General features: G+C 44.4%; 1 protein-coding gene across 2 annotated transcripts in view; it reads right to left on the reverse strand.

The window, feature by feature from the left end:
- The window catches only part of LOC126210243 (ammonium transporter Rh type B), a 255,900-nt gene that overhangs the window by 188,310 nt on the left and 41,346 nt on the right, over window positions 1–26,244 (reverse strand). Inside the window, exon 1 of one of the 2 annotated variants that reach the window (XM_049939431.1) lies at window positions 994–1,124. The exons of the other annotated variant lie outside the window; for it this stretch is intronic. The gene's annotated coding sequence lies outside the window, so the exon portion shown is untranslated. Of the gene's footprint in view, window positions 1–993; window positions 1,125–26,244 lie in introns of those variants that run through there. 2 annotated transcript variants of the gene reach the window in all.

Below are 26,244 nucleotides of genomic sequence, written 5' to 3' on the forward strand. Positions count from 1 at the left end.
TCGGCAAGTGCTCTACCGTCTGAGCTACCCAAGAACGACTCACGCCCCGTCCTCACAGCTTTACTTCTGCCTGTACCTCGTCTCCTAACTTCCAAACTTAACAGAAGCTCTCCTGCGAACCTTGCAGAACTAGCACTCCTGAAACAAAGGATATTGCGGAGACGTGACTTAGCCACAGCCTGGGGGATGTTTCCAGAATGAGATTTTCACTCTGCGGCGGAGTGTGCGCTAATATGAAACTTTCTGGCAGACTGAAACTGTGTCCCGGACCGAGACTCGAACTCGGGACCTTTGCCTTTCGTCGGCAAGTGCTCTACCGTCTGAGCTACCCAAGAACGACTCACGCCCCGTCCTCACAGCTTTACTTCTGCCTGTACCTCGTCTCCTAACTTCCAAACTTAACAGAAGCTCTCCTGCGAACCTTGCAGAACTAGCACTCCTGAAACAAAGGATATTGCGGAGACGTGACTTAGCCACAGCCTGGGGGATGTTTCCAGAATGAGATTTTCACTCTGCGGCGGAGTGTGCGCTAATATGAAACTTTCTGGCAGACTGAAACTGTGTCCCGGACCGAGACTCGAACTCGGGACCTTTGCCTTTCGTGGGCAAGTGCTCTACCATCTGAGCTACCCAAGCACGACTCACGCCCCGTTCTCACAGCCTTACTTCTGCCAGTACCTCGTCTCCTAACTTCCAAACTTTACAGAAGCTCTCCTGCTTACACATTTTCTTTTTCCTCATCTTCATCACTGTCAAACACTATATATAGAGTTGTCACTGTCACTGTTTCACTGTTTACCAGCTGTAAACATTGGTACTGTTAAAGCAAACACGGAAAAAAGAGCTTCAATCCCAAGATGATTACCCTGTATAAACACTGCAGCAAGAAAACGGCGTCTACTTTACAAAGGATAATTAGTTGCTGTTGACAGTGACCACTACGTGGTGAGATGCGAACCGCCAGTTCGTAGGCCTGCAGCGTGCAGTACTCACCTCAGAACGGCGAAATTTGCAGCAGGTGTTCAGCAGTAGCAGCTGGTGCCGTCCTGGCACGCATACGAGGATCGCGTCACTTGCAGCTGCGTGAGTAGCCGCTTCCTCATCACGTCTCCCCAGGGGACGGGCCTCCAGGGAGCAACGCCCCTCTCTCCCTCCCCACCATGACCCCCTCCACCCTGACCATCCAATACCCCGCCCCCCTCTCGAACCAAATTCTTTCCACCGGTTACACCTCTGCCTCAGTTGCCGCATACCACCACTGCTGACACACGCACTTCTTCCGCCAACACGGATGCTAATTCCAGTGCTCTTCCGAGAAACTACCCACTGTGAACCCAACTCTGTTCTGTTCCCAGCGCGACGAAGCAGCAGAGAGGAACAGCTACGCTGCTATTTCTGAGAACTGCGTCAACACGCAGGAAGCAAGCGAGTGCGCGTATTATGACACTCCTGGAGACAGACAATCTCCTACATAGAAATCAACATCGGTTCTGAAAAGCACGATCGTGTGAAATCCAGCTCGCTCTGTTCGTCTGTAAGACCCAGAAGGAGGTATAGATAGCGAGGTACTGGCTCTCAGACAAGATGTCAGTTCTTCACTTTTTTTTTTTTTTTTTTTTTTTTTAGGCATCAGTCTTCTAACTGTGTTAATGTATAATGGCCCGCTACGAATTCCTCTCCTTTCCCAACTTTTTCATCTCAGACAACAACTCCTAACTACGTCCTCAATTCTTTGCTGGATGTATTCCAATCTCAGTCTTCCTCTACAATTTTTACCCTCTACAGCTCCCTGTAGTACCAACTAAGTTATTTCTTCATTTCTTAACTCGTGTCCTACCATATTTTCCTTCCCTCGCCGATTCTTCCGAGAACCTCCTCGTTCCTTACCTTATCGGTCCACCTAATCGTCAACATTCTTCTGTAACATCACATCTCAAATGCTTCTGTTCCTTTTTTCCCTCAGTCCATAACTCAGCACCATACAATGCTGTGCTGCGAACGTAGTTCCTCAGAAATTCCTTCTTTAGAGCCCTATGTTCGATACTAGTAGCTACACCCTTCCCACTCCCCACCCCCCTGACCCCGTCCCCCTTAACAATGCTATTCCGCTTTGTATACTCTTTTTACATGTTATTTTGCTGCCTAAGAAGCGGAATGCCTTAACTTCGTCTACTTTTCCGCTACTTGTCATTACTTTCGTCTTTCTTCGATTTACTATCAGTCCATATTCTGCACTCATCAGACGGTTCATTCCATTCTACACATCCTGTAATTCTTTTTCTCTGAAGCTAGTAATGTCATCAGTATGAAGTACCGTCTCAGAAATCTGCACAAATAGTCAGATCATAAGATTTCAAAGTGGTGCAAAACTTGGCAGTTGGCTTTAAGTGTACAAAAATATAAACTTCTGCACTTCACAAAACTGAACTCCATACGTTCACTGTCACTGACAACCGGACTCCGTCAATTAGTAGGGATCTGAAATGGAACGATCTAATAGGTTCAGACATAGGTGAAGCAGGTGACAGACTGGTTCATTGATTATGGGTTCAAATGGTTGGTTCAAATGGCTCTGAGCACTATGGGACTCAACTGCTGAGGTCATAAGTCCCCTAGAACTTAGAACTACTTAAACCTAACTAACCTAAGGACAACACACACATCCATGCCCGAGGCAGGATTCGAACCTGCGACCGTAGCGGTCGCGCGGTTCCAGACTGTAGCGCCAGAACCGCTCGGCCACCAGCGGCCGGCGGTTCAAATGGCTCTGAGCACTATGGGACTTCACTTCTGAGGTCATCTGTCCACTAGAGCTTAGAACTACTTGAACCTAACTAACCTAAGAACATCACACACATCCATGCCCGAGGCAGGATTCGAACCTGCGACCGTAGCGGTCGCGCGGTTCCAGACTGTAGCGCCTAGAACCGCTCGGCCACCCCGGCCGGCTGGTTATTGGGAAAGCAGAGTTTGTTCACAGACGAGAGTTGCTACAAAACGCTCTGCGACGCATCCTAGAATACTGTTCAGGTGTATGAGACTTGTACCACGTTGGACTAACTAGCGATATTGAACGTATAGAAAGAAGGACCGCAAGAAGGGTCACGGGTTTGTTCTGTTCCCCGGAGAGCGTCTAGGGAATAACAAGGAATCCGAACTGGCATATAAAAGACAACACTTCAGGAATCAGCATCAAGTGAGGAATAAAGCACTGTGCTGCCACCCACTAACAAGGGAACCTCCCCATTGCACCCCCCTCAGATTTAGTTATAAGTTGGCACAGTGGATAGGCCTTGAAAAACTGAACACAGATCAACCGAGAAAACAGGAAGAAGTTGTGTGGAACTATGAAAAAAATTAGTAAAATATACAAACTGAGTAGTCCATGCGCAAGATAAGCAACATCAAGGACACTGGCAGTCTAGCAGAGCCGTGGTGCCGTGGTTAGCGAGAGGAGCTATGGTATGAGAGGTCCTAGGTTCAAGTGTTCCCTCCAGTGAAAATTTTAATTTTTTATTTTCAGTTTATGTGACAAACTCTTATGTTTTCATCACTTTTTTGGAAGTGATTATCACATCCACAAGAAAACCTAAATCGGGCAAGGTAGAAGAATCATTTTACCCATTCGCCAAGTGTACAAGTTAGATGGGTCGACAAGATATTCCTGTCATGTTACGCACTTGCCGTCACCAGTGTCGTATAGAATATATCAGACGTGTTTTCCCGTGGAGGAATCGGTTGACCTATGACCTTGCGATCAAATGTTTTCGGTTCCCATTGGAGAGGCACGTCCTTTCGTCTACTAATCGCACGGTTTTGCGGTGCGGTCGCAAAACACAGACACTAAACTTATTGCAGTGAACAGAGACGTCAATGAACGAACGGACAGATCATAACTTTGCGAAAATAAAGAAAGTAAAATTTTAAGTTGAGGGAAAACTTGAACCAAGGACCATTCGCTCCGCAGCTACCCACGCTAACCACGGGACCACGGCGATCCTAACTTTACATTCTCCTTGATGTTGCCTATCTTGCGCATGGACTACTCAGTTTGTATCTTTTACTAATTTTTTTCACGGTTCCACACAACTTCTTCCTGTTTTCTCGATTGATCTGTTACAGTTTTTCAAGCCCTATCGAGTGTGCCAACTTATAACTGAATCTGAGGGGGGTGCGATGGGGAGGTTCCCTTGTAAGTACTGCTCCTTTCTGGCCCGTGACGGCAGGACCTGAGTAATTGAATCGCCACGTGTTGTAAGCGCCTCGGTCACGAAATATTCAAAACGATGTCAAGCAAATTGACGAATTGCTTTAGGGTAGCTGCATCTGCTAATGGTAGAAGGCACTGCGTCGGATATCCTGTTATGGTAGGAAAGATGCTACAAAATTCACGTTATATGCTATAAGGACTTCAGTCTGTGACTGAAGCTCTTCTAGCATGTCAAGGGAGCGCTTACAGCACAAGCAAGAGAAGCTACTGGGCAACACAATCAAAGTTTTCCACTAAACGAACGTACAGTTAACATTCTAGGGATGTATAAGTTGTTTAAGGAGAAACATACCGAGAAAAATTTCAGTTTGCATCTCGGACGCCCTGAAATAGAGGGCTGCTCCACATATGAAGATCTGAAGATGAAACAGAGAAAGCCAACACCCTAACGATGTTGCAATACAATGTGCCACTGCATAGCTAAGGGTTCACAACTGAAGAGCCCAAAAACGTTATACTAAGCTTACAGAAGCAGCTAGAACGACAGACGAACCTCATGCACTTGATATTAGTTTTGGCTACGTGCAGAATGTACAAATTCTACAGATTCCTATTCAGAATACATTTTACTAGTATTTGCGACAACTGGAGGGACAAATATTTTGCATTTTTGGGATTAAGAAAGTAATCTACACAAGTACACTGGAGTGTCAAAGAAACTGGTATAGGCATGCGTATTCAAATACAGAGATACGTTGTTGTTGTTGTGGTCTTCAGTCCTGAGACTGGTTTGATGCAGCTCTCCATGTTACTCTATCCTGTGCAAGCTTCTTCATCTCCCAGTAGTTACTGCAACCTACATCCTTCTGAATCTGCTTAGTGTATTCATCTCTTGCTCTCCCTCTACGATTTTTACCCTCCACGCTGCCCTCCAATGCTAAATTTGTGATCCCTTGATGCCTCAAAACATGTCCTACCAACCGATCCCTTCTTCTAGTCAAGTTGTGCCACAAACCTCTCTTCTCCCCAATCCTATTCAATACCTCCTCATTAGTTACGTGATCTACCCACCTTATCTTCAGCATTCTTCTGTAGCACCACATTTCGTAAGCTTCTATTCTCTTCTTGTCCAAACTATTTATCGTCCATGTTTCACTTCCATACATGGCTACACACCATACAAATACTTTCAGAAACGACTTCCTGACACTTAAGTCTATACTCGATGTTAACAAATTTCTCTTCTTCAGAAACGATTTCCTTGCCATAGCCAGTCTACATTTTATATCCTCTCTACTTCGACCATCATCAGTTATTTTACTCCCTAAATAGCAAATAATCCCCTCAGCATCACCCGATTTCATTTGACTACATTCCATGATCCTCGTTTTGCTTTTGTTGATGTTCATCTTATATCCTCCTTTCCATTCCGTTCAACTGCTCTTCCAAGTCCTTTGCTGTCTCTGACAGAATTACAATGTCATCGGCGAACCTCAAAGTTTTTACTTCTTCTCCATGAATTTTAATACCTACTCCGAATTTTTCTTTTGTTTCCTTTACTGCTTGCTCAATATACAGATTGAATAACATCGGGGAGAGGCTACAACCCTGTCTCACTCCTTTTCCAACCACTGCTTCCCTTTCATGTCCCTCGACTCTTATAACTGCCATCTGGTTTCTGTACAAATTGTAAATAGCCTTTCGCTCCTTGTAGTTTGCCCCTGCCACTTTCAGAATTTGAAAGAGAGTATTCCAGTTAACGTTGTAAAAAGCTTTCGCTAAGTGTACAAATGCTAGAAACGTAGGTTTGCCTTTTCTTAATCTTTCTTCTAAGATAAGTCGTAAGGTCAGTATTGCCTCACGTGTTCCACCCTTCCTACGGAATCCAAACTGATCTTCCCCGAGGTCCGCTTCTACCAGTTTTTCCATTCGTCTGTAAAGAATTCGCGTTAGTATTTTGCAGCTGTGACATATTAAACTGATAGTTCGGTAATTTTCACATCTATCAACACCTGCTTTCTTTGGGATTGGAATTATTATATTCTTCTTGAAGTCTGTGGGTATTTCGCCTGTCTCATACATCTTGCTCACCAGATGGAAGAGTTTTGTCATGACTGGCTCTCCCAAGGCCATCAGTAGTTCTAATGGAATGTTGTCTACTCCCGGGGCCTTGTTTCGACTCAGGTCTTTCAGTGCTCTGTCAAACTCTTCACGCAGTATCTTATCTCCCATTTCATCTTCATATACATCCTCTTCCATTTCCATAATATTGTCCTCAAGTACATCGCCCTTGTATAAACCCTCTATATACTCCCTCCACCTTTCTGCCTTCCCTTCTTTGCTTAGAACTGGGTTGACATCTGAGCTCTTGATATTCATACAAGTGGTTCTCTTCTCTCCAAAGGTCTCTTTAATTTTCCTGTAGGCAGTATCTATCTTACCCCTAGTGAGACAAGCCTCTACATCCTTACATTTGTCCTCTAGCCATCCCTACTTAGCCATTTTGCACTTCCTGTCGATCTCATTTTTGAGACGTTTGTATTCCTTTTTGCTTGCTTCATTTACTGCATTTTTATATTTTCTCCTTTCATCAATTAAATTCAATATTTATTCTATCCAAGGATTTCTATTAGCCCTCGTCTTTTTACCTACTTGATCCTCTGCTGCCTTCACTACTTCTTCCCTCAGAGCTACCCATTCTTCTTCTACTGTATTTCTTTCCCCCATTCCTGTCAATTGTTCTCTTATGCTCTCCCTGAAACTCTCTACAACCTCTGGTTCTTTCAGTTTATCCAGGTCCCATCTCCTTAAATTCCCACCTTTTTGAAGTTTCTTCAGTTTCAATCTGCAGTTCATAACCAATAGATTGTGGTCAGAATCCACATCTGCCCCTGGAAATGTCTTACAATTTAAAACCTGGTTCCTAAATCTCTGTCTTACCATTATATAATCTATCTGATACCTTTTAGTATCTCCAGGATTCTTCCAGGTATACAACCTTCTTTTATGATTCTTGAACCAAGTGTTAGCTATGATTAAGTTATGCTCTGTGCAAAATTCTACAAGGCGGCTTCCTCTTTCATTTCTTCCCCCCAATCCATATTCACCTACTATGTTTCCTTCTCTCCCTTTTCCTACTGACGAATTCCAGTCACCCATGACTATTAAATTTTCGTCTCCCTTCACTACCTGAATAATTTCTTTTATCTCGTCATACATTTCATCAACTTCTTCATCATCTGCAGAGCTAGTTGGCATATAAACTTGTACTACTGTGGTAGGCATGGGCTTTGTGTCTATCTTGGCCACAATAATGCGTTCACTATGCTGTTTGTAGTAGCTTACCCGCACTCCTATTTTTTCATTCATTATTAAACCTACTCCTGCATTACCCCTATTTGATTTTGTATTTATAGCCCTGTAATCACCTGACCAAAAGTCTTGTTCCTCCTGCCACCGAACATCACTAATTCCCACTATATCTAACTTTAACCTATCCATTTCCCTTTTTAAATTTTCTAACCTACCTGCCCGATTCAGGGATCTGACATTCCACGCTCCGATCCGTAGAATGCCAGTTTCCTTTCTCCTGATAACGACGTCCTCTTGAGTAGTCCCCGCCCGGAGATCCGAATGGGGGACTATTTTACCTCCGGAATATTTTACCCAAGAGGACGCCATCATCATTAACCATACAGTAAAGTTGCATGTCCTCGGGAAAAACTACGGCTGTAGTTTCCCCTTGCTTTCAGCCGTTCGCAGTACCAGCACAGCAAGGCCGTTTTGGTTAATGTTACAAGGCCTGATCAGTCAACCATCCAGACTGTTGCCCCTGCAACTACTGAAAAGGCTGCTGCCCCTCTTCAGGAACCACACGTTTGTCTGGCCTCTCAACAGATACCCCTCCGTTGCGGTTGCACCTACGGTACGGCCATCTGTATCGCTGAGGCACGCAAGCCTCCCCACCAACGGCAAGGTCCATGGTTCATGGGGGAAGCAGAGATGCGTAAACAGGCAGAATACGGCACTGCAGTCGGCAACGCCTATGTGAGACAACAAGTGTCTGGCGCAGTTGTTAGACCGGTTACTGCTGCATACGATAGCAAGTTATTCAGATTTAATTGTATTTCAACGTGGTGTTGTAGTCGGTGCACGAGCGATGGGACACAGCATCTCCGAGATAGCGGTGTAGTGGGAACTTTCCCGTACTACCATTTCACGAGTGTACCGTGAATATCAGGAATCCGGTACAACATCAAATCTCCGACATCGCTGCGGCCGGGAAAGGATCCTGCAAGAACTGGGTCAACGACGAGTGAAGACAATCGTTCAACGTGACAGGAGTGCGACCCTTCCGCAAATTGCTGAGTATTTCAATGATGAGCCATCAACAAGTGTCAGTGTGAGAGCCATTCAACGAAACTTCGTCGATATGGGCTTCCCGTGCCGCAGACCCACTCGTGTACCCTTGACGTCTCCGTGACACAAAGCTTTACGCCTCACCTGGGCCCGTCAGCACGGATATTGGACTGTTGATGACTGGAAACTTTTTGCCTGGTCAGGCGAATGTCGTTTCAGATTGCATCGAGTGGAGATACGTGTACGGGTATGGAGATGACCTCATGAATCCAATGACCATGCATGTCAGCAGGTAATTGTTCAAGCTGGTGGTGGCTGTGTAATGGTGTGGGGCGAATGCAGTCGGAGTGCTATGGGAATCCTGATACGCCTAGATACGACTCTGACAGGTGACACGTACGTAGGCATCCTGTCTGATCACCTATGAAAGAAACTGAAAGGTCAGAATGGATACAGAACTTGTTAACAATTTTCTAGGCTGTTGCGTATACACAGACACCGATTAGCAGAAAATAGCTACAAACACGGAGGATAACTCCCAAATATGGGTGCCTCGATGAACAAAAATCTGTAGTTCCTGGACTCCCACGTCAGTAAATCTAGGTGCTATACGAGATGAATAGAGAGGAAGGTAGACAATGGAGAAAAGAACAGCAGTCGCTCACGAAATCCGTCGTTTTATTACAGCAGATATAGATTTCAACTATTGCACAGTCATCTTCATTGCGGATAAGAACAGATAGTAAACAATATTGGTGGTATAGAGCTTACAAGAGTCTAACATCTGTTCATGTTAAGCTCCTGTACACTGTACACCAACAATATTATTTACTATGTGATACTTTGGACTAATGTCACCTGTTGTTAAATGCATTAAAGATGACTATGTTATGGTTGAAATATAGATCTGCTGTAATAGAACGACAGATTTCACGATCGATTGCTGTTCTTTTCCCCACTGTCTATACTCAACGATCGCTGCACAAAAATGGTTCCGAGCACTATGGGACTTAACATCTGACGTCATCAGTCCCCTAGACTTAGAACTACTTAAACCTAACTAACCTAAGGACATCAGACACATCCAAGCCTGAGGCAGGATTCGAACCTGCGACAGTAGCAGCCACGTGGTTCCGGACTGAAGCGCCTAGAACATAAATCTTTATTTCAACTTTATAACGGCCCAATTTTACCACTTTTTAACAAATATTTCTTGAATAATTTTGTTCCATATGAATTATCTAAATCTTCATTATCACTGCGAGGAAAAATTACTTGATATAGGGAAACCGTTCCAATTTCTGAACTTAGCGTATCAAAATCCAAGAAGATCTTGTAAAATGATAACAAAATGGCAAACTATAAAACTGTACACCTGTTTAAGATGTAAAATGTACCCTCCTCTAAGCATATAACATAGGATTACAGAGTATGTATGTTTATGTAGGCGGAGAATATTGTCCAAAAGAGTTACGACCACGCTTAAATTCAGTTGAATATTTTCTTATTTGTTGGAGGCGAAGGAAGCCGCTTCTTTGTATAGCTTCACCATCTTTGGACCGTATTCGGATTGATCATTACGCAACGCGTAAGATCAAAACTATCCCATAGACCAATATCATACTTAACGATATCCAATACGTCATATCAACCAAAAAAAATTGAAATTTGTAGTGAAGACTATGGGATCAAACTGCTGAGGTCATCGGTCCCTAGGCTTACGCACTATTTAATCTAACTTAAACTACGAGGTGCATTCAAGTTCTAAGGCCTCCGATTTTTTTTCTCCAGACTGGAAAGAGATAGAAACATGCGCTCTTTTTTAAAATGAGGCCGCATTCATTGTCAATACGTCCCAGAGATGGCAGCACCGTACGGCAGATGGAATTTTACCGCCAGCGGCGAGAATGAGAACTGTTTTAAATACTTAAAATGGTGACGTTTTCCTTACTTGAACAGCGTGCAATCATTCGTTTTCTGAATTTGTGTGGTGTGAAACCAATTGCAATTCATCGACAGTTGAAGGAGACATGTGGTGATGGAGTTATGGATGTGTCGAAACTGCGTTCGTGGGTGCGACAGTTTAATGAAGGCAGAACATCGTGTGACAACAAACCAAAACAACCTCGGGCTCGCACAAGCCGGTCTGACGACATGATCGAGAGAGTGGAGAGAATTGTTTTGGGGGATCGCCGAATGACTGTTGAACATATCGCCTCCAGAGTTGGCATTTCTGTGGGTTCTGTGCACACAATCCTGCATGACGACCTGAAAACGCGAAAAGTGTCATCCAGGTGGGTGCCACGAATGCTGACGGACGACCACATGGCTGCCCGTGTGGCATGTTGCCGAGCAATGTTGACGCGCAACGACAGCATGAATGGGACTTTCTTTTCGTCGGCTGTGACAATGGATGAGAGGTGGATGCCATTTTTCAATCCAGAAACAAAGCGCTAGTCAGCTCAATGGAAGCACACAGATTCACCACCACCAAAAAATTTCGGGTAACAGCCAGTGCTGAAAAAATGATGGTGTCCATGTTCTGGGACAGCGAGGGCGTAACCCTTACCCATTGCGTTCCAAAGGGCCCTACGGTAACAGGTTCATCCTACGAAAATGTTTTGAAGAACAAATTCCTTCCTGCACTGCAACAAAAACGTCCAGGAAGGACTGCGCGTGTGCTGTTTCACCAAGACAACGCACCCGCACATCGAGCTAACGATGATAACTTTGAAGTGATTCCTCATGCTCCCTACTCACCTGACCTGGCTCCTAGTGACTTTTGGCTTTTTCCAACAATGAAAGACACTCTCCGTGGCCGCACATTCACCAGCCGTGCTGCTATTGCCTCAGCGATTTTCCAGTGGTCAAAACAGACTCCTAAAGAAGCCTTCGCCGCTGCCATGGAATCATGGCGTCAGCGTTGTGAAAAATGTGTACGTCTGCAGGGCGATTACGTCGAGAAGTAACGCCAGTTTCATCGATTTCGGGTGAGTAGTTAATTAGAAAAAAAATCGGAGGCGTTAGAAATGGTTCAAATGGCTCTGAGCACTATGGGACTCAACTGCTGTGGTCATAAGTCCCCTAGAACTTAGAACTACTTAAACCTAACTAACCTAAGGACAGCACACAACACCCAGCCATCACGAGGCAGAGAAAATCCCTGACCCCGCCGGGAATCGAACCCGGGAACCCGGGCGTGGGAAGCGAGAACGCTACCGCACGACCACGAGATGCGGGCCTGGCGTTAGAACTTGAATGCACCTCGTAACTTACGCTAAGGACAATACACACATCCATGCCCGAGGGAGGACTCGAACCTCCGACGGGATGAGCCGCATCATATCAACACGACAAAACAAAACAAAACAAAAAAACCATTGCACATTATCCGTGTTTACGCCACAGTCTGAAAACTATTAACTTTCTACACTGAAGAGCCAAAGAAACTGGTACAACTACCTAGTATCGTGGAGGGACACCGCGAGCGCGCACAAGTGCCGCAACACGCCGTTGGATGGACTCAACTAATGTCTGAAGCAGTGCTGGAGGGAACTGACACTATGGATCCTGCAGGGGTATCTATAAACCCGCAAGATTGCGAGGGGATGGAGATCTCTTCTGAACAGAACGTTGCAAGGCAGCCCAGATATGCTCAACAATGTTCATGTCTGGTGAGTTTGGTTGCCAGAGTGAGTGTTTAAACTCAGAAGAGTGTTCCCGGAGCCATTCTGTAGGAATCCTTGACGTGTGGGGTGTCTCATTGTCATGCTGGATTGCTCAAGTCCATCGGAATGAACAATGGACATAAATGGATGCAGGTGATCAGACAGAATGCCTACGTACGTGTCACCTGTCAGAGTCGTATCTAGACGTATGATGGGTCCCATATCCAACTGCGTTCGACCCATACCATTACAGATCTTCCACCAGCTTGAACAGGCCCTACCGAACTGCAGGGTCAGTGGATTCATGAGGTTGTCTCCATACCTGTACACGTACATCCGCTCGACACAATTTGAAACGAGACTCGTCCGACCAGGCAATAAGTTTCCAGTCATCAACAGTCCAATATCGGTGTTGACGGGCCCAGGCGAGATGTAAAGCTTTGTCTCATGGAGTTGTCAAGGGTACACGAGCGGGTCTTTGGCTCGGAAAGCCCATATCGATGATGTTTCGTAGAATGGTGAGCACTCTGACACTTGTTGTTGGCCCAGCATTCAAATCTGCAGCAATTTGCGGAAGAGTTGCACTTCTGTCACGTTGAACGATTCTCTTCAGTCGTCGTTGGTGCCATTTTTGCAGGACCTTTTTCAGGACGCAGCGATGTCGGAGGTTAGATGTTTTACCGGATTCCTGATATTCAAGGTACACCCGTGAAATGGTCGTACGGGAAAATCCCCACTTCTTCGATAGCTGGGAGATACTGTTTCCCATGGCTCGTGCGCCGACTATAACACCACGTTAAAGGACACTTAAATCTTGACAACCTGCCATTGTAGCAGCAGTAACAGGTCTAACAACTGCGCCAGACACTTGTTGTCTTATGTAGGCGTTGCCGACCGCAGCGCCGTATACACTACTGGCCGTCAAAATTGCTACATCAAGAAGAAATGCAGATGATAAACGGGTATTCATTGGACAAATATATTATACTAGAACTGACATGTGATTAGATTTTCACGCAATTTGGGTCCATAGATCCTGAGAAATCAGTACCCAGAACAACCACGTCTGGCCGTAATAACGGCCTTGATACGCCTGGGCATTGAGTCAAACAGAGCTTGGATGGCGTGTACAGGTACAGCTGCCCACGTAGCTTCAACACGATACCACAGTTCATCAAGAGTAGTGACTGGCGTATAGTGACGAGCCAGTTGCTCGGCCACCATTGATAACACATTTTCAATAGGTGACAGATCTGGAGAATGTGCTGGCCAGAGTAGCAGTCGAACATTTTCTGTATCCACAAAGGCCCGTACAGGACCTGCAACATGCGGTCGTGCAATATCCTGATGAAATGTAGGGTTTCTGAAATGTAACGTCCACTGTTCAAAGTGCCGTCAATGCGAACAAGAGATGACCGAGACGTATAACCAGGGGCACCCCATACCATCACGCTGGGTGATACGCCAGTATGGCGATGACGAATACACGCTTCCAATGTGCGTTCACCACGATGTCGCCAAACACGGATGCGACCATCATGATTCTGTAAACAGAACCTGGATTCATCCGAAAAAATGACGTTTTGCGATTCGTGCACCCAGGTTCGTCGTTGAGTACACCATCGCAGGCGCTCCTGTCTATGATGCAGCGTCAAGGGTATCCTCAGCCATGGTCTCCGAGCTGATAGTCCATTATGTTTCAAACGTCGTCGAACTGTTCGTGCAATTGGTTGTTGTCCTGCATACGTCCCCATCTGTTGACTCAGGGATCGAGACGTGGCTGCACGATCCGTTACAGCCATGCGGATAAGGTGCCTGTCATCTCGACTGCTAGTGATAGGAGGCCGTTGGGATCCAGCACGGCGTTCCGTATTACCCTCCTGAACACACGGATTCCATATTCTGCTAACTGTCATTGGATCTCGACCAACGCGAGCAGCAATGTCGCGATACGATAAACCGTAATGGCGATAGGCTACAATCTGACTGTTATCAAAATCGGAAACGTGATGGTACGCATTTTCCCTCCTTACACGAGACATCACAACAACGTTTCACCAGGCAACGCCGGTCAACTGCTGTTTGTGTATGAGAAATCGTTTGGAAACTTTCCTCATGTCAACACGTTGTAGGTGTCGCCACCGGCGCCAACCTTGTGTGAATGCTTTGAGAAGCTAATTATTTGCATATCACAGCATCTTCTTCTTGTCGGTTAAATTTCACGTCTGTAGCACGTCATCTTCGTGGTGTAGCATTTTTAATGGCCAGTAGTGTATATCTCTGTATTTGAATACGCCTATCCATACCAGTTTCTTTGGCGCTTCAGTGTATCTCAGCGCTGTACTTGCCCACTTGCTTGACACCACTCAGCGCAATCCGCGTTTCGAAATTCAGAATCTTTTATGAAATAAAAGGGGCGTTCAGTAGGTAATCCAACAAATTTTTTCTCGTCTAATTTCGCTTGAAAAACATCGGAATTTGTTTTTGAACAACTTGGAGTATTCCCGTTTCTGTCTCAATAGTTTCATGAAATTCCGGTAGGTGGCGGCGCTGTACGTAGTGTTAAAAATGGCGTCTTTAACGGAGGTGCTATCCAGACAGAGAGCTGTCACTGAGTTCCTTTTGGTGCAAAAGCAGAGCATCGCAGATATTCAGAGGCGCTTGCAGAATGTCTACCGAGGTCTGGCAGTGAACAAACGCAAGGTCAGTTGTTGGATTAGGAGTCTGGCGTCACCGCGAGCAGATCACGGAAACCTGTCCGATCTCTAGTGTACCAGCCAGCCGGCCGCCCACAGTTTCCACTCCTGCAGTGTTGGAACGTGTGGACACTCTCATTCGAGGTGATCAATGGGTCACATTCAAACACCTCGCTGCTCAGCTGGACGCTTCTGTTGGTGTCGCTAAAGCCGTCGGCACACGGACCGTGCTGTCGAACGTTGAACGTTGAGCGTGCCGAGTTTCTGACGTCATAGCGTGGAATAGCACGCGCGGGAGTCTTTCCGAACGTGCAGAGCAATATCTGGCATGTCAGATATTCTGAGCGTTGACCAATCAGATGGCACAACGCCACCTAAGTCAGAAGCACGCCAGCTCCCTTCAGTACAGAGTTGTGAGGCGCCATATTGGCATTCATTTCAAGCCTATACGTATATATGCCGTTTCTGAGCACCAGCAAATTGAGAATCACTGGAAAACCCGTTGTTAACTGTGTGATTCGTTCCAATACAATAATGAGAAACATCATGTTCGTGCCAGAAGAATTATTGTAACTTGCGTATTATGAGAGTAGGCCATTGGAAGGCAGTGACACAATGAAGATCCACCCAAAACGTGTTGTTCTTGGTACAATTTGTTATAATTAAATTTCAATTAGTAACATATCTACGATTAAGGTTTTCCAGCAAGTGGTAACATGACATAATTAATTATAACTGGTGTGATGTTGGTTTAGCGTAATGAACCGAATGGATATAGGTTAGGAACTGGATTCCTAGCAGAGAGGGAATGGGTTGGGTCACGTTCCCGACCCTAACCTCACCTGCAAGTCACAAATGAAAAATAAATCAGTAGTACAGCAGATACAAGAATATGGCGAGAAATATGTGGTGTCTGATATAAAGGAAGATCTTGAACTCCCTATAGATGCGTTTAGAAGGCTGGAACTGACAAAAATAACAGGGCAGTGAAATATTTTGCTATGTCGCTGTTCGGGACTGCTCTTCTGTCCACGTAATTTACCCTGAAAGGAACACACGTCAAGGATTTACTGAATGATTAATTTGGGTCTGGGAAATGATGATGAGGAACCGGCTGCAGAAGAAGAAAATGTGCATGCTGAACTGACACCAGTTGAAGGAGGCAGTGAAGGTGCTAAATTGTGCTACTGCTAAAGATTAATTTTTTGAATGCTGTAATTTATAACTACAATTATCTGTCACCTTATTTATGTCATTTCATTGTAGCCATTTTTGTTACTGTTTTTGGTGAATAAAAAAAAATATAGTCACTGACCTGCAAAGAGTTTTATGGTGGGGCAGCGATTCGCGTCTTGACTCTTCCAAATTTTTTTCCCTAACATTCGCGTTTTTATTAGGTTCTGATACTTTATTGTTAGTTTAATATAAGCGTATACTGTAATATTTGATGTTATATAAATATTTCACCTTTTTTGAGGAGTGACTTTGTTGGATTGGCTTAATCTACAGGACAGCTTGCGCTACTTGTATACAGGTATTTTGCTCCTTTTTCTTTTGCGCCTCGTAATTCACATGTTGCAAAGATTCTGCTACTGCGTAGGAACAGTGATCAAGTAAGTCTGACCTTGGGGTTTTACTAAAATGTGGGAATGATGAAATAATGTTTATCTTATGCGGAGAAGTATTCTAAATTTGTAACGCACTGTTTGTAATGGAACTTTTATAAGCCTGTGTCCTTATTAATTGGACGTGGTACTTTCCTTTTCGTGGACGATGGAGAAAATGTGCGTTTTAATAGAGTTAGCGTGGGATTTTTTACACGCTCCAGTTGAGTAAACAGTGTGACTACGAACTAGAAGCATCCCTCAACTGCCGCTGCAGTGCATTGCGATCGCGTATACCACGTTGGGGCCCACGTACCGTATGCACAAGTCGCATCGTTCCTGAGCGTTCAGCAGCACGCTGAACTTGACACGCTCAACGTTGACGTTCGACAGCACGGTCCGTGTGCCGACGGCTTAACACAGTCGTCCACCGTCGGGATTCTCACAGTTGTGCACCCGCTGTTTTCCTCTCTGTTTAACAGAAGACGGTGAAGAGCAACGACGGACCATCTGCGCCCAACTGTCACGCGCTACGAGGCTGATAGTGACAACTTTTGCCGTACATCGTCACAGATGATTGAACTAGGGTTCATGACTTCGAACCGGAGACAAAATGGCAATCCATTAAGTCGTGCCTCACTACATCTTCTCCGAAAAAAATAAAAGTTGAAACCAGCACCCCCAGCCGCTAACGTCATAGCGACTGTCTTCAGGGACTCTGAACGGGTTATTCTGTTTGATGCCCTCCGTTGTGGTGCAACGATCAACTCCGAATTGTGTTGTGCTACCCTCAGGGTATTGAAGTAATGACTTCAACGTGTTCGTCGCCACAAAAAGACAAACAAACTTCTCCATAACAACGCAAAGCCTCACACTAGTCTGCGCTCCCGACAGGAACTCACAAAACTTCGCTGGACTGTTCTTTCTCATCCATTCTACAGATGCATAACGCACCTTCCGACTTCCACCTGTTTAGCTCAGTGATGTATGTACTCTGCAGAAGCAGCGCGTGGATGGTGGAGAAGTTATTGATGCAGCAAGACGATTAGAATGGTATCATGTGGGCATAGTAAGGCCGTCGCATTGAACAGAGATTATGTTGAAAATTAGGATTTTGTAGCGAAAGATGGGAACTAATATTGTTTATTGGAATCCTGAATGAAACCAACCTGCTTTCAAAAAAAAAAAAAAAAAAAAAAAAAAAAGGACCGTGTTGCATTACCATTTGAACGCCCCTGGTTATGTTTTCAAAGCGTATAGCAACTGTCCTGAACAGCTCGTATTAACTGGACTTTGCTTGTATACAGAAAGCATTATATTGATTAAGTATTAGTATCTGGCCAAGACGTTGAACCTCTTGACCTTCTCCTGACAGCTTTATACATAGCAGAAAACATTATTAATTCTCAAAGACGCGAGGGTATTATCGTTTTTCTTCTTCTTCTTCTTCTGCGCTTAAAGGATTAAACTCCTGCCTGTTACGGCGCCCAACTCTTCCCTAGACTTCTTCGGCCTGCCGTTTTGTAATTTCTGATTGCAATGTAGACATTTTGTCAAAATGGTCACTCCATTTCCGTCTGTTGCCTTCAATTTTGTTTCTTACATCAACGACGTTTAATGTCGCTGTTTCTTAATCTATTTACTCTGGTACAGCTTTTCACAGCGCTAATAAGTCTCTTTCAACAGACTGAACGGCCGCTGTGGCCGAACGGTTCTAGGCGCTAAAGTCCGGAAATGCGCGACCGCTACGGACGTAGGTTCGAATCCTGCCTCGGGCATGGATATGTGTGATGTCCTTATTTTAGTTAGGTTTGAGTAGTTCTAAGTTCTAGGGGACTGATGACCTCAGATGTCAAGTCCCATAGTGCTTAGAGCCATTTGAACCATCTGAACAGGCTGAATCTTACTGTATTGTTGTTAGTAAATTATCCAGAACTCACTCATATATAGTAGTGTGGGTACCACTTTCTTTCTAAAACTTCATTCACGTTATTTTTTGTCATCTTTCTAAAGAACCCTGGGGCTCACCCGAAGTTACTTCTACATCTGCCGATGACTGTCTGTCCAAGATAACATGTGGCGTCCTCCCTACCAAAAAGCCTTCAATCCAGTCACAGATTTCACTTCTTATAATCGTACTTTTGACAGTAAGGGTAGGTGTGGTACTGAATCAAATGCTTTTCGGAAATGAAGAAATACTGCGTCTACCTGGCTGCCTTGATCCAAACTTTTCAGTATGTCATGTGAGAAAAGTGCGAGTTGGGTTTCATATGATCGAGGTTTGCGAAATACATGCTCGTTGGCATTGAGAAGGTCATTCTGTTCAAGATGTCTCATTATTTTTGAGCTCAGAATATATTCTAAGACTCTACAACAAATCGATATCAAGGACATTGGACGGTAGTTTTGTGGATAATTTCTACTAACCTTCTTGTGGACCGCTGTGACCTGTGCCTTTTCCCAAGAACTGGGCATGGTTTTTTGTTCTAGGGATCTACGATGTATTATAGTTGGAAGAGGGGCTAACTCAGCAACAAATTGAGTATAGAAACTGATAGGGATTCCATCAGGGGCTGGAACTTTGTTCAGTTCCAACGATTTCATCTGTTTCTAAACACCACCGACACTAATACTTACGTCATTCACCTTTCCAATGCTACGAGGATTAAATTGGGGCAATCCTCCTGGGTCTTCCATTGTAAAGGAACATTTGCAGACGGAGTTAAGCATTTCAGCTTTTGTTTCGCTACCCTCAACTCCAGTTCCAGACTCATTCACTAGGGACTGTATACCAACTTTGGTGCGATTAACAGCTCTTACATGCGACCAGAATTTCTTTGCGTTCTGTGAAAGATCAGTTGAGAATACTCCGCTATTGAAGGCATCAGACATTGCTATCTTGAGAGCCAAACGCGTTTTTAGCATCTCTTTATCTACAGCCCTATACTTTGGTTTACATCTACTATGCAGCAGTCTCTATTTCTTGAGAATTTGCTTTACAGTGACTGTACACAATGGAGGTTACCTACAATTATGAACTGCTCTGCTGGATTTTCAAAGCTCTGTATTTCCCAAAATATTACATGTATATATGTGATTGATGCATGAATAGAAACTTAAACTCACCAATTTTTCATTTTGTACTCTGCAAATGTTCTGTGAGTACCCCGTAGGTCACACGACACACGTCCAATCGGTAGTCAAGTTCATTCCGTACCTTATGCAGCACATTCTGTCAATAGTCATCACACCAACATTGTCGCGTATCCTGAGCTGTTCTAGTGTTCTTGGCAGTGGGGGTACTCCCAAAGGAAAAATGTGACAAGGCGTTATGTCAAGCGACGTGGGGCGCCGAGGCAACAAAGTCACATCGTCTCCACCACTCCGCCCAATCCAGCGACGCAGAAGTTCGTCGTTCAGGTAGCAACAAACATCGATGTTCCAATGAGGGGTGTCCTGTTTTGTTGGAAGATAAAATTCTCGGAATGGGTTATCAGTTGCATCACATCGGAAAAATTCTAGTATCCGATTCCACTCGTCGGCTTTGAGCAATGACGTCATAGCTAAAGCAAAGACGTTACGTATAGGCAATCTTTGTCAGGAGCGGATAGTACTCGTAAACAAACGAATGTAGCATATGATAAAATTACAAACACAATCACGCACTTATTTACTTAGTCATGAATTATATCTAAACGAACTGAAGATAACGAAAATAATTAAGAAGAATTAAAAACAAATTTTCATGTCTGATTAGAATTATTCTCGTAATTTATGCGAGAGAAAAGCATACAGAACTTTTCAACTACATCACTCTAAAGCGGATGTTGAAGTCATACTGTTTTAAAATAGCATTAATTTTACTATTAATTATTGAATCTAACGGGAAAAGTGCAGGAAACTTCGGGTTTTGGGCGGGGAGAAACTAAGATGTAACAGAAACACGGGGAAATGAAATCAACGACTACAAATACGAAATAGTAGCGTGAAATGTGGAAAAACCGACACACTAAATTCTAAATGAAAAGCCAGTACATGACTAACGAATATCTAGAAAAAATAAAGAATATTGGAATACATAACTAAAATTAACTTATGCAGGTAAATTCCAGTTACAGATTCCAACCGCTCCATAATTAATATGTTAATTATTTTTGCAGTTGTGTGTACTTTTTACATCTCTCATTACTCTCTAAAACTACTGCGGTGTATAATAAAAAAGTGGAATCGGTAACTAGAAGTTCTTCTATATAGGTCAATTCTAGTTACCGATTCCAAAAGTAGTAACTTTTTTGCAGTAGTTCAGAGAAAAATTACAAGTGCCGAAATCATATTAGTCTACATTTTAGTGCACACACGTGCTGAAAAAATGATGTAATTAATGAATCATCGAATGGCCGAAATCGTTAACTAGAATTGACCTGTATAGGAGTCAACTCTAGTTACTGATTCCAACTATTCGTTCGTTCATAATTTTAGACATACACTCCTGGAAATGGAAAAAAGAACACATTGACACCGGTGTGTCAGACCCACCATACTTGCTCCGGACACTGCGAGAGGGCTGTACAAGCAATGATCACACGCACGGCACAGCGGACACACCAGGAACCGCGGTGTTGGCCGTCGAATGGCGCTAGCTGCGCAGCATTTGTGCACCGCCGCCGTCAGTGTCAGCCAGTTTGCCGTGGCATACGGAGCTCCATCGCAGTCTTTAACACTGGTAGCATGCCGCGACAGCGTGGACGTGAACCGTATGTGCAGTTGACGGACTTTGAGCGAGGGCGCATAGTGGGCATGCGGGAGGCCGGGTGGACGTACCGCCGAATTGCTCAACACGTGGGGCGTGAGGTCTCCACAGTACATCGATGTTGTCGCCAGTGGTCGGCGGAAGGTGCACGTGCCCGTCGACCTGGGACCGGACCGCAGCGACGCACGGATGCACGCCAAGACCGTAGGATCCTACGCAGTGCCGTAGGGGACCGCACCGCCACTTCCCAGCAAATTAGGGACACTGTTGCTCCTGGGGTATCGGCGAGGACCATTCGCAACCGTCTCCATGAAGCTGGGCTACGGTCCCGCACACCGTTAGGCCGTCTTCCGCTCACGCCCCAACATCGTGCAGCCCGCCTCCAGTGGTGTCGCGACAGACGTGAATGGAGGGACGAATGGAGACGTGTCGTCTTCAGCGATGAGAGTCGCTTCTGCCTTGGTGCCAATGATGGTCGTATGCGTGTTTGGCGCCGTGCAGGTGAGCGCCACAATCAGGACTGCATACGACCGAGGCACACAGGGCCAACACCCGGCATCGTGGTGTGGGGAGCGATCTCCTACACTGGCCGTACACCACTGGTGATCGTCGAGGGGACACTGAATAGTGCACGGTACATCCAAACCGTCATCGAACCCATCGTTCTACCATTCCTAGACCGGCAAGGGAACTTGCTGTTCCAACAGGACAATGCACGTCTGCATGTATCCCGTGCCACCCAACGTGCTCTAGAAGGTGTAAGTCAACTACCCTGGCCAGCAAGATCTCCGGATCTGTCCCCCATTGAGCATGTTTGGGACTGGATGAAGCGTCGTCTCACGCGGTCTGCATGTGCAGCACGAACGCTGGTCCAACTGAGGCGCCAGGTGGAAATGGCATGGCAAGCCGTTCCACAGGACTACATCCAGCATCTCTACGATCGTCTCCATGGGAGAATAGCAGCCTGCATTGCTGCGAAAGGTGGATATACACTGTACTAGTGCCGACATTGTACATGCTCTGTTGCCTGTGTCTATGTGCCTGTGGTTCTGTCAGTGTGATCATGTGATGTATCTGACCCCAGGAATGTGTCAATAAAGTTTCCCCTTCCTGGGACAATGAATTCACGGTGTTCTTATTTCAATTTCCAGGAGTGTATTTGCAGTAAATCTGTGCACTATGTTTTTCAAGAATCCCTAGATTTCAGAACTAGTACGAGAAACTAATAAATGTTGTTCGTACAACTTCCAATTTTTTTCTTTTTTTCGTACTAGTGAAGAGAGTAGTACCGTATGTACAAATCCTGTAACACGTTGGTGTACCCACTTGTTGCTGAAACAGTCTAAATAACGAACCTTGGAATGGTTGGAAACGGTAACTAGAATTACCCTATAGACGTCAATTCAGGTTATCGATTCAAATATTTGTTAGACCCTACTTTTTGTCAATTTTCGCTACTTGTGAACTAGTTCAGTTACATTTAACAGCTAGTATTAAAAATTAACGCTTTTTCACAATATTATGACTTCATTATACGCTATACTGTACTGGATTTAAAGGTTCTCTGTGCTTTTCTTACTCGCATAATTTACGACAGTAATTTATTGTTACCTTTTAATTCTTCTCGGTATAATTTTTGTCCAAGTTATTAATCACCTCCCTCAGATTTAGTTATAAGTTGGCACAGTGGATAGGCCTTGATAAACTGAACACAGATCAATTGAGAAAACAGGAAGAAATTGCGTGGAACTGTGAAAAAATAAGCAAAATATACAAACTGAGTAGTCCATGGGCCACATATGCAACATCATGGAGAATGTGAGTTCAGGAGCGCCGTGGTCTCGTGGTAGCGTGAGCAACTGCAGAACGAAAGGTCCTTGGTTCAAGTCTTCCCTCCAGTGAGAATTTTACTTTCTTTATTTTTACATCGTTATTATCTGTCCGTTCGTTCATTGACGTCTCTGTTCACTGTAATAAGTTTAGTGTCTGTGTCTTGCGACCGCATCGCAAAACCGTGCGATTAGTAGACGAAAGGACGTGCCTCTCCAATGGGAACCGAAAACATTTGATCGCAAGGTCATACGTCAACCGATTCCTCCACAGGGAAACACATCTGATATATTCTATACGACACTGGTAACGGCATGTGCGTCACATGACAGGAATATGTTGTCGACCCACCTAACTTGTACACTTGGTGAATGGGTAAAAAGATTCTTCTACCTTGCCCGATTTAGGTTTTCTTGTGGAAGTGATAATCACTCCCAAAAAAAGTGATGAAAACACAATAGTTTGTCACATAAACTGAAAATAAAAAAATTAAACTTTTCACTCGATGGAGGATTTGATCCAAGGACCTCGTTCCACAGCTGCTCACGTTACCACGAGACCACGGCCCTCCTGTGTACTTAGAGTCCTTGATGTCTCCTATCTTCCCATGAACTACTCAGTTTGTATATTTTGCTTATTTTTTCACAGTTCCACACAACTTCTTCCTGTTTTCTCAATTGATCTGTGTTCAGTTTTTCAAGGCCTATCCACTGTGCCAACTTATAACTAAATTTGAGGGGGGTGCGATGGGGAGGTTCCCTTGTTAGTTGAAATGTGGTACGTGACAGGCGTATTCAGTAGTGCTATGTGGACCTGTGATTGTATCTGTTAGATGAAGAAAGGTTTATTGTAAAAGACAACAAGGATGAATATGATGTATCCTTTGGAAAGAGAAGAGAATATAAATATTGAATAATGTTATTATTTCTGAAGAGAAGAAGTTTGAGGTTAGACTGTTGCACTGCGCAGCTAATTTTTTAAAATAGTTATTGTCAGCCGCTTATCTTGCCCAGAGCTGAGAGAAAGAAAACTCCACTTCCCTGAATCATGCATTAACAACTGATTAAGCTTTTTGGTTACCATTGTACACCTTTCAAATCATTGTTCGCTTTGCTAATCACAGTACTGGTTAGATCAATGTTATGTGTAAAGATAACTCGAAATTTTACTCTGTCTTTTTGAACACATACTTCATCGTCAAATCGTCCTGTTGGAATATCATTTCATAGGAGTAGTTACTCTCTCCATCCCACTGTTTAAAGAAGGTTTATCATTAGGTAACACCACATTGCACCATGTAGTATACAAGAGTTTAAATGTTTATATAAAAATAGAAGTCTATCTTTACCGCTGCCTTTTTGCTCCTGTGTTTTCGAGAGATTTCCAGAAGGCTTTTGATACCTTTCATCACAAGTGACTATTAATCAAACTGCGTGCATATGGAGTATCGTCTCAGTTGTGTGACCGGATTCGTGATTTCCTCTCAGAGAGGTCACAGTTCGTAGTGATAGACGGTAAATCATCGAGTAGAACAGAAGTGATAACTGGCGTTCCGCAAAGGTAGTGTCATAGGCCCTCTGCTGTTCCTGATTTACATAAATGATCTAGGTGATAATCTGAGCAGCCCCCTTAGATTGTTTGCAGATGACGCTGTAATTTACCGCCTAGTAAAATCATCAGACGATCAATTCCAATTACAGAGTGATCTAGAGAGAGTTTCTGTATGGTGCGAAAAGTGGCAATAGGCACTAAACAAAGAAACGCCCAAATGCGCACTAAAACAAATCCGATAAATTTTGGGTATACGATAAATTGCACAAATCTAAGGGCTGTCAATTCGATTAAGTACCTAGCAATTACAATTACGAGCAACTTCAAATGGCTCTAAGCACTATGGGACTTAACATCTGAGGTCATCAATCCCCTATCCTTAGAACTAATCAAACCTAACTAACCTCAGGACATCACACACATCCATGCCCGAGGCACGATTCGAACCTGTGACCGTAACAGCCGCGTGGTTCCGGACTGAAGCGCCTAGAACCGCTCGGCCACTGCGGCCGGCGCACGAGCTACTTAAATTGGAAAGACGACATAGATAATATTGTGGGGAAGGCGAAACAAAGATTGCGCTTTGTTGGCAGAACACTTATAAGACGCGACAAACGCACTAAAGAGACAGCCTACATTACACTTGTCCGTCCTCTGCTGGAATATTGCTGCGCGATGTGGGATCCTTACCAGGTAGGATTGACATCGAAAAAGTGCAAAGAATGACAGCTCGTTTTGTGTTATCGCGCAATTGGGGTGAGAGTGTCACTGACATGATACGCGAATTGGGGTGGCAGTCACTGAAACAAAGGCGGTTTTCTTTGCAGCGAGATCTATTTACGAAATTTCAATTTTTTTTTTTTGTCATTAGTCTACTGATTGGTTTGATGCGGCCCGCCACGAATTCCTTTCCTATGCTAACCTCTTCATCTCAGAGTAGCACTTGCAACCTACGTCCTCAATTATTTGCTTGACGTATTCCAATCTCTGCCTTCCTCTACAGTTTTTGCCCTCTACAGCTCCCTCTAGTACCATGGAAGTCATTCCCTCATGTCTTAGCAGATGTCCTATCATCCTGTCCCTTCTCCTTATCAGTGTTTTCCACATATTCCTTTCCTCTCCGATTCTGCGTAGAACCTCCTCATTCCTTACCTTATCAGTCCACCTAATTTTCAACATTCGTCTATAGAACCACATCTCAAATTCTTGGTTCCTCTTCTGTTCCGGTTTTCCCACAGTCCATGTTTCACCACCCAATGCTGTACTCCAGACGTACATCCTCAGAAATTTCTTCCTCAAATTAAGGCCGGTATTTGATATTAGTAGACTTCTCTTGGCCAGAAATGCCTTTTTTGCCATAGCGAGTCTGCTTTTGATGTCCTCCTTGCTCCGTCCGTCATTGGTTATTTTACTGCCTAGGTAGCAGAATTCCTTAACTTCATTGACTTCGTGACCATCAATCCTGATGTTAAGTTCTCGCTGTTCTCATTTCTACTACTTCTCATTACCTTCGTCTTTCTCCGATTTACTCTCCAACTATACTGTGTACTCATTAGACTGTTCATTTCGTTCAGCA

This window comes from Schistocerca nitens, chromosome 10 (genome assembly GCF_023898315.1).
Source record: "Schistocerca nitens isolate TAMUIC-IGC-003100 chromosome 10, iqSchNite1.1, whole genome shotgun sequence".
Lineage (NCBI taxonomy): Eukaryota > Metazoa > Arthropoda > Insecta > Orthoptera > Acrididae > Schistocerca > Schistocerca nitens.